Below are 9,073 nucleotides of genomic sequence, written 5' to 3' on the forward strand. Positions count from 1 at the left end.
TACCAAATCCGGGTTAAGACCCGAAGGCAATTGTGCTTGTGGTTATATCCGGTTGAATCCCGAAGGTACGTGACTTGGAAATGAGCAATCTTGCTGTAAAAATTTCAGTTTATACACTTGTGAAAATTCCAGCAATGAGGTATGTTCGTATGTGCTTGAATTAGTTGAGCCCTTACAAGTAAGTATTCGCTCAGTTGATAAACGAGCTACCGGCCTTTGGCTAAGTGGTTCTTTTGTGTATAAACATAAGGGTCGGTAATGTGAAGTAAGTATGATTATGAGAATGTGTATTAATAAAGTGATTCATTTAGTTATGTAAATGTAATACTTTAGTCAAAGCTGATTTCATTATTTGAGACTTACTAAGCATTAAAATGCTTACCCGCTGCTTTGGCTCTGTTTTATAGATTTTGCTCGTTAGCTATCGGATTTGGGATCATCAAGTCAAGTCATCCACACTATCAAAGCCCCCATTTTGGTACAATTTTGGTTGAACTTTGAAATGGCATGTATAGGACTACCCTTTTGTTGTAGGTCATGTACCTTTCGGTTTTGTGTAAACTTGGATAGCCATGCGAAAATGGCTTATATACGTTTTTAGCATAGTACTATAATCATTTGTATGATGATCATTATGAGGTATGGAATTGTTTTGAAACGATTAGCCATTGGAATGGTTAATCATGATCACACTTTGTGCTAGGTATGAAAAAGGGGCCAATTGAATCATGGAAATCATGAAATAGGTAAAGCCTACCTTAAAGGCAGATGCTGACAGCAGCAGTGATGTAGATGTGAAAAATCACTAAAAATAGTAGGAATGGTATTAAATAGTGAATAAATTATGTAAATGAACCTTGATGAATCTACTTTCATATGGAAGAAACGAAACGGTCATATGAGTTATATGTTAAGAGATATTAAAGTTCTCGTGAAACAGGGCCAGAACGGTTTCTGGATCCCCTGTTCCGACTTTGGAAATTTATTTTAAATTAACCAGAGATAATTAGGAGTCATGCTATATATGTATAGATTCCTCTCTGAGTCTAGTTTCTATAGAAACAAACGTCATCAGTATTGAAGCCCTGTACAGGGAGATATCCAATTCCTAATGCGTGAAGGTCAGTGTAGTCGAACCCTGGATTAGGGGAGACTTTAACTAATAAAATGTACTAATTGGCCCAACCAAAAATTCTAGAAAAAAATATGTTGATGGACTTATGAGTCTAGTTTCAGGGAAAATTTACGAAACTGATTTTCGAGCTTTAAAACTCAAGATATGATTTTTAAGGCGACAGTGATGCAGTAACCAGCTAGTCTGGAAAATTTTTTTTATCGACTGTGAAACAATTAAGTTAAGTCTGTGTGCACCTTGTGTTCGATTCCGGTAACGGGCTCGGGTACGGGGTGTTACATCAGGAGTCGGGATAGGTCGAAGGCTCAGTCACACTATCCGGAAGACTTTTGGTAATGGCTTGTAAATTTAAGTATGGCATGTATAGCAATATACCTTTTTTGTGTAAATGATCTTATGGTATGGTGATGGAATGGTTGAGGAAATGCTTGATAATGATAAATTATGAAAATAGTTAGTTTAGATTATATTTGATGTTAAGGAAAATTATTAAGATACTTAGTGCATAAAAACTCATAAAAGGGATGAAATTTGCCATAAACAGAATACTGCAGCAACACTGATGCGAGTTTAAAAATTTACTAAAAATCATAGAAATTGAACTTGGTGATGGACTACATATCAAATTGAAGCTTATTATGTCTAGTTTCACATGAAACAAATGAAACAGGTAAAGGAATTATATGTTACAAGATATTTGAATTTTAGTGAAACAGGGTCATAGCAGTTTCTGAATCCCCTGTTACAACTTTAGAAATTCATCATAAATTGTAAAGATATAATTAGGTAGTGTATTTTATATTCTCAGAATCCTTATTGAGTCTAGTTTCAGGATAAATAAACCTCATAGTCATATGTATTTTTTACAGAGAGAAATGTGGTTCGTAGTAAACAGAGGTCAGACCAGTCAAGTCCTGAAACAGGGGTAACTTTAACTAATAAACTGTACTAATTGGCCCAACCAAAAATTCTATAAAAAAATTAGTAGATAGATATATGAGTCTAAATTTATGGAAAATTTACGGATCTTAATTTTGAGTTTCGTAACTTGAGATATGATTTTTCTTGTGAATGTGACGCAAGTAGCTTAAAAGCTGTGAATGTAGAAACAAATAATCCAAAGTTCTAAAAATGTTAAACTAAGCTTAGTAACACCTCATACTCGACTCCGGCGACGGTCTCGGGCGTGGGGGTGTTACAATATAAGCCAAATTTCATGGCCATATACACAATGAAATAATATACTAAAAGGAGACATCACTTTGGCTAACAAATATGTGACATATAACAAAATACTAAGTCCCCTATACATGCCATACTTGAATGTAATAAACTAATTATACCCCAAAAGATTTGTTGATAGTGTGACTCAAGCTCCAACGTCCACGATCTCCGAGCTAGCTTGACAATGCTAAAAGAAAAGGGAAAGGAGAGAAGGGTAAGCACAAGGATTAGTAAGTTGCATGTAAATAATAAACAACATATGTTAAGATATTCATGGATTAAACATATTATCAATTATCACCACAATATCATACTACATACATGAACGTAGTCAAAATTGACATTAAATATCATTAAACATCAAGCTTATCTTACTCCTTTCTACTCATGTTAAAATTCCCATCATGAATCGAGTTCAATACTCATGAGGTTCATGTACATACTCGTACCGTACATTCTTACTCATATCACTACACTTCTTAACCCAACATCTTGAATAGCCCATTGAACCACCGAAATACTAAAGAACACTCGGGATTGTCATACACCAAATAAAGTACCAATTCCATGTCTCCGACATGGTCTTACATGAATCTACATCTCATCGCCGATGCCATCTTCTAGACATGGTCTTACACTGGCACACATATCATCACCGATGCCATGTCCCAAACATGGTCTTACACCGGCATACATATCATCGCCGATGCCATGTCCCAGACATATTCTTACACCGGCTCACATATCATCCCCAATGCCATGTCCCAGAAATGATCTTACATTGGCACTTATATCATCGCCAATGCCATGTCCCAGACATGGTCTTACACTGGCACATATATCATTGCCGATGCCATGTCCCAGACATGGTCTTACACTAGCACACATATCATCACTGATGCCATGTCCCAGACATGGTCTTACATAGGCACATTTAGCATGGTGTTATGACATCCAAGTCCTAAGTATTCCTTTAGGTCACCTGGGCTTTTGAGACACGGGGCTATCACTAAACTTCCATTGGATCATCACAAGTCAATTTCATTAAGGCATACATACATGCATCATATAATGTCAAATATTAAATAAGTAATATTGAAGTTGTTGAATTACTTACACACAACTTACTTCGGAGCAAAATATGGCAAATTTGCGATTTAGTCCTCAACCTTGCCTTTTCCTTGGTCAAGGTCTATCCTTTGTCCCTCTTGATCTATAATAGAATATTTAACTTATTTAATACACGCATTATTCATTTCAGTCCAAAAACCACTAATGGAAAAATTACAATTTTGCCCCTAAAATTTTAAAAAACTTCAAAATTGCCCCTAGGCTTGTAAAATGAAAAGTACTAATTTTCTCATTATTCAAGCCTAGCCAAATCATTTTCCCTCTTATACCAACCTACATTTTTCATTTATTCACACATTTACACATAGTTTCTACAACTTTTATAATTAGGTCCTTTTTATCAATTTCACCAAAAACCACCTAGTAAAAGTTGTTTATCACGCCTCAAACCTCCATATTCTTCCATTAGACATCAAAGAACAAGCATTTCATTCATGGGTATGTTTTGAACATGAACCCTAGCTCAAATTAGGGGTAGAATAGCTAAATCTAGCTACGAGGATTTCAAAAATATAAAGAACATTAAAAACGGGGCTAGGATGCACTTACTTTGAGCTTGAAAGATGAAAGAAACCCTAGCTATGGCTTCTTGTGAAATTCGGCCAAGGAGGATGAAGATGGACACAAATTTTGACTATTTTTCCCTTTTAATTCTTTTATTAACCAATAGACCAAAATGCCCATCCATTATAACTTTGATATTTTATCCCTCCTATGTCCATTTTTGTTCATAATGACATATAATGGTCTAATTTCCAAATAAGGACTTCAAATTTCAAATCTCATCACAATTAAGCCCTTAAATTAACTAGAACACATATTTTTCACTTATTGCAATTTAGTCTTAATAACTCAATTGGACACCTTATTGGTAAAATTTCTCATCGATATTTTCACGCAGGCATGCATATATATCATGACCTCGTAACATCCATAAGATATTTATTTCTATCTCGGATTTGTGATCTCAAAACCACTATTTTGACTAGGCCCTAATTTGGGATGTTACATCCCATGTATGTGAACCCCTTTTTACATGCAAGCATGTACATGTGAGCCCCTATTAAGCAACCCCATATGTAGAATCATATAAAATTGAATGCTCGAGCCCTTAGAACATAAATGCGAACCCTAGTTGTTATGACATGTGAACCCCTTGTTTGTGTGAGCCAACTTGTATAATTATGATATGCGAACCCTAGGAACATGCGAGCCTATGTGAGAACCCTAGAAACTTGCAAGCCTATATACAATCCCTAGGTGCATGTGAGCCTATATGCCATGCAAACCTTAGGTACATGCGAGCCTATATGATCATGTGAACCTGTAAATGTGTTAAATAATTAAATTGATAATTCACATAAAATCCTGTGCATGTGACATTGTGTTTTATTTGTTTACTTGCACCAATCATATGTAATTATGCGATAATGCTTAAATACATGCCTTATAATGTCTGTAAGAAATATTGAAGATAGCATAGAATGATGATAAAAGGCATACAACATGCTAAGTTTATGTGCATAAATACATGAAATCGGGTATGGAAGATGAAGGAGTTCCGTAGGAAAGTGGCAAATTAAGTGCACACCAAAAGTTAGTACTTCACAAAGTAGGTAGCAATGTCATCTGAACTGAAAAAGACAAGATGGTATATGAAAACACCATCAAAATCGAGCCAAATCGGGATGATAGTTTAAAAAGCCATCAAAACAAGGCAATTGGGATGGTATGTTATAGTAGTAAAAGTCACTGTCACAGGCAACAAGAGAATGACCATCATCCCTGGAAATTAAATCGGGATGCACAACTATTGTAGTTTGTTTTTGGAGTGTCGAGCAACACTCGAGGGCAGATAGGATGGACGAATGGCAACTTTAAAACATTAATTGCATTATATAAAATTGTTATTCATTGATTTATTATGTCTTTCATGATGAATGCTTTAATTTCTACTAAACTTTTATATACGTTATTGTAGTCAATTATATGTAATAAATTAGAATTTAGTCTCACACTAAGCCATTGTAAGCTCACTCCCCCTTTCTTACCCTCTTAGGTAGCATAGAAAAATAGGACTCAGAAAGGCATCGTGTAAGGCCCCAAAATAGGTCTAGTAGTTTCGGGTAAGTTTACCAGGTTTCGAGTGAAAATTGGGAATTAATTGGATTAATTAGTGGTTTATATTATTAATTAGTTAGCTTAATTTCATCTAAAAATCAGTATATAATATTCCAAAAATAAAAATATTTTTAGAAAATTTAATTTATGGTTTTAAATAATTATTGGGGAAAAAATATTTTAGGTTAAATTGGAATTTAAAATAATTTAAAATAGGGTTTAATTTGGTGACTTAAAATATTAATTAAATGAGACTAATTTGAAAAACAAGGGAAATGTTTAAGAGCTTTTATAGCAAATAAACCATATTTTTGAAATTTTGGAGGAAAAGTAGCAAATTGTAAAACAAGGGAAAAGGGGGAGTGACATGATGGCAAATTCCCTAAATTTTAAAAATCAGGTGGGGGATTTCAGTTTTAAAAACTCTGCAACTACCTTACTTTTCACTCGTTTTTCACCTGAATTGAGAGCTTTTTCTATCTTTTTTCTTTTTGCTTGTTTTCATAAACCAAATATTAGAGAATAGATCTAAACATTTTCTATCCCGAAATTCTCTCTAAAATCTCTCAAAATAATTTTCAAAGTTGGGCAAAAAGTCATCCGAATTTCTTTAAGCATTTTTTTTCAAACTTCCAAATCAATGATTTGAGTTCAGTTGAAGGTAATCCTCATCTCTAAAATTGTTTTTAAGTTGATTTCAATCATTTTTTGTTAATTAAAGTGATTATAATGGATTTTCAACTTTAATTTCTTCTTTCTTGAACATTAGGATGAACAATGGTGGATCTTTAATTTTGAGTTGGAATCCAAATATTAACAGATTTCTAAGATAAAAATAGGTCTAATAAGAGGTTTTTAATCTTAAACTAAAAGATCAAACACGTTTTATGGATCAATTTTGAGAAATTCGAATTTGATCAAGCACATGGATGATTTTTTCAGAAAATTATGAAACGGATTAAATGATGAAATTAACACTTAGAATACATGTTATTGGACTAGGAATGAAAACTAGAAGTGGTTTGAGGTGCTAAAAAGGGAGTTTAATTGAGGAATTCTATATTTTGGCTTTGATGTGCAACATCGGTAAGGTAGTTTAGAGCAATGATTTAGATTCGTATACTTTATCAAATTTCATGTTTCTTATTGCTATTATTAGTTTGTAATGCATATTTTGTCTCTGTTAAAGCTCCACATCAAGAGGAGGAATGTGCAAATTAGAATTGAAGCTCAAACCTGCTTGTTTAAACACATTTTTCCTTAAAAAGCTAAGTGTGGAGGTGAGTGATATTAAAGGAAATTTGGTAAATTGGTCTGATTATGTGTTAAATTAAAGGTTTAATTGGTGTTATTAATAACTTAATTGCATATTGGATGGTTGAATTTGCAAAAATAGGTTTTATTTTATAAAAGAGCAAAATGGCAATTGGTTTGGTAAGTTGTGTATTATGCTTTTAGCATGATTAAATTGTATGGAATAAACTGATAATTGAAGCATGAATTTCTGATTTATTGAGCATTTGGTAATGTGTTCTAATTGGTATATGAATATTAGGAATATTATATTTGCTATGCTTAATTTTATTGATGTTAAAATTACTTAGCAACATGCTTTTACATGCATTTTAACATCCTAAATTAAGTGATTAAACATCATAATTTTATGCCTTGTATGTATGATTATATTGGTAACATTGCATGGTGAATCCATTGGATATAGTCGACATGCCATAGGATTTGTGAAAAAATAGATTATGCCATGAATGTATTATGCCAATATAATTGATTGATTGTGCCATTATAATTGAATGTTTGTGTGTTAAAAGATGATTTTACATGCCATGAAAAATTGATTATTAATTCTTGAAATAGCATATGATGTTACAGTGAAACATTAACATGTTGTGACTGAAAATTTAATGCTTAATTGCTTTGATTTATGCATGATTGGGTGCAAATTACTTGATATTTTTACTACCATTCGCTGAGCTTTTTAAGCTCACACCCTCACATTTCGTGGAGAGAATTTCTGGGCGTAAGGAGTCGAGAAGCGAGTACAAGGGCGATCTAAGAATAAGGCTCAGTAGTGGCTTAAGAAATTTACTTTAGAGACTATTAGGGACATTGTGATGCTTTTGGGACTAGTGTTATTTTACTTGTAATGGACATTGGACATTAAATTTTGGACTTTAATTTTGGTGATTTTATAATTGCTTTAATACATAATTTTATGTCTAATTGATATTTTATTTATGGTATGTTAATGAGTGTTCATACGGTGGTTGATAACACGGTGTATGAAGCATGTATTTTATACTAACAATAATTAATAGAAGCTTACCATGGAATGGATTGCTTGCGACTAGGGTATGTAACTTGTGTGAATTATTTGGCGTTTGATAATGTTAAATATGACTCCTATTTTCGGTCAAATTTGAAAAATAATTTTTCAGTTAAACTCTGTTTACTTGTTTCAATCAAACACTGATTAGTTTAGATCATTTTATTATTATTTGACCTATTAATTTAGCCTATAAATATGCTCTTTTACAACCTTAGAAAAATACACCCATTAGAGATTAGAACTCATAACACATTTAGAGAATTTTGTGTTTACGTTTTGAGGGTTCTTTATTTTCGGGTTTTTAAGGTTTAGTCTTTATCTCCATCTTTTGTACTCTTCGTTCTTTTGCCATTATAGTAAAATTATCTTTGCCTGTGATTTTTTATCCTCTTTGGAGGGGTTTTTCCATGTTAAATTTATGTGTTCAATTTCTTAATTTATTCCACTATTTTTCTTGTTCGTTGCTTAATCGGGTCGATCCTAACAAGTGATATCAGAGCTAGTTCAATTTTCATAGATCAGCTCATTCAAAGATGGCAACAACAAGGTTTGAAAATGAGAAGTTCGATGGTGAGACAAATTTCAATCTATGGCAACTTCGGATGATGGCAATTCTAGTTCAATCCGGTTTGAAAAAGGTTGTTACTAGGAAAAAGCTTGAAATCTAAATAAAACAGAATGGGAAGAACTTGATGAAAAAGCTTTGTCTGCAATCCAGTTGTGCCTCGCGAATACGGTATTGCAGGAGGTATTGATGGAGAAGACCTCATCTACTTTGTGGAAAAGGTTTAGAAACTCTTTACGCGACTAAGTCTCTGGCTAACCATTTAGTGTTGAAACAACGTCTATTTACGTTTCGCATGAACGAATGTGAGCTTCTTAGAGATCACATCATTCAATTCATTACTCTTTTAAATGATTTAAAGAACGTTGAGGTTCATATTGATGATGAAGATCAAGCTATGCTATTATTATGCTCTTTACCTCCTTCATACAAGTCTTTCAGGGAGACCCTGATTTATGGCAGAGACAAACTCTCGTTTGAAGATATAAAGAGTCATTTGTTGAGTAGAGACAAATCGACAATGAGCTTTATTTGGATAGCAAGACAGATAGGC

Source organism: Gossypium arboreum, chromosome 1 (assembly GCF_025698485.1).
Source record: "Gossypium arboreum isolate Shixiya-1 chromosome 1, ASM2569848v2, whole genome shotgun sequence".
NCBI lineage: Eukaryota > Viridiplantae > Streptophyta > Magnoliopsida > Malvales > Malvaceae > Gossypium > Gossypium arboreum.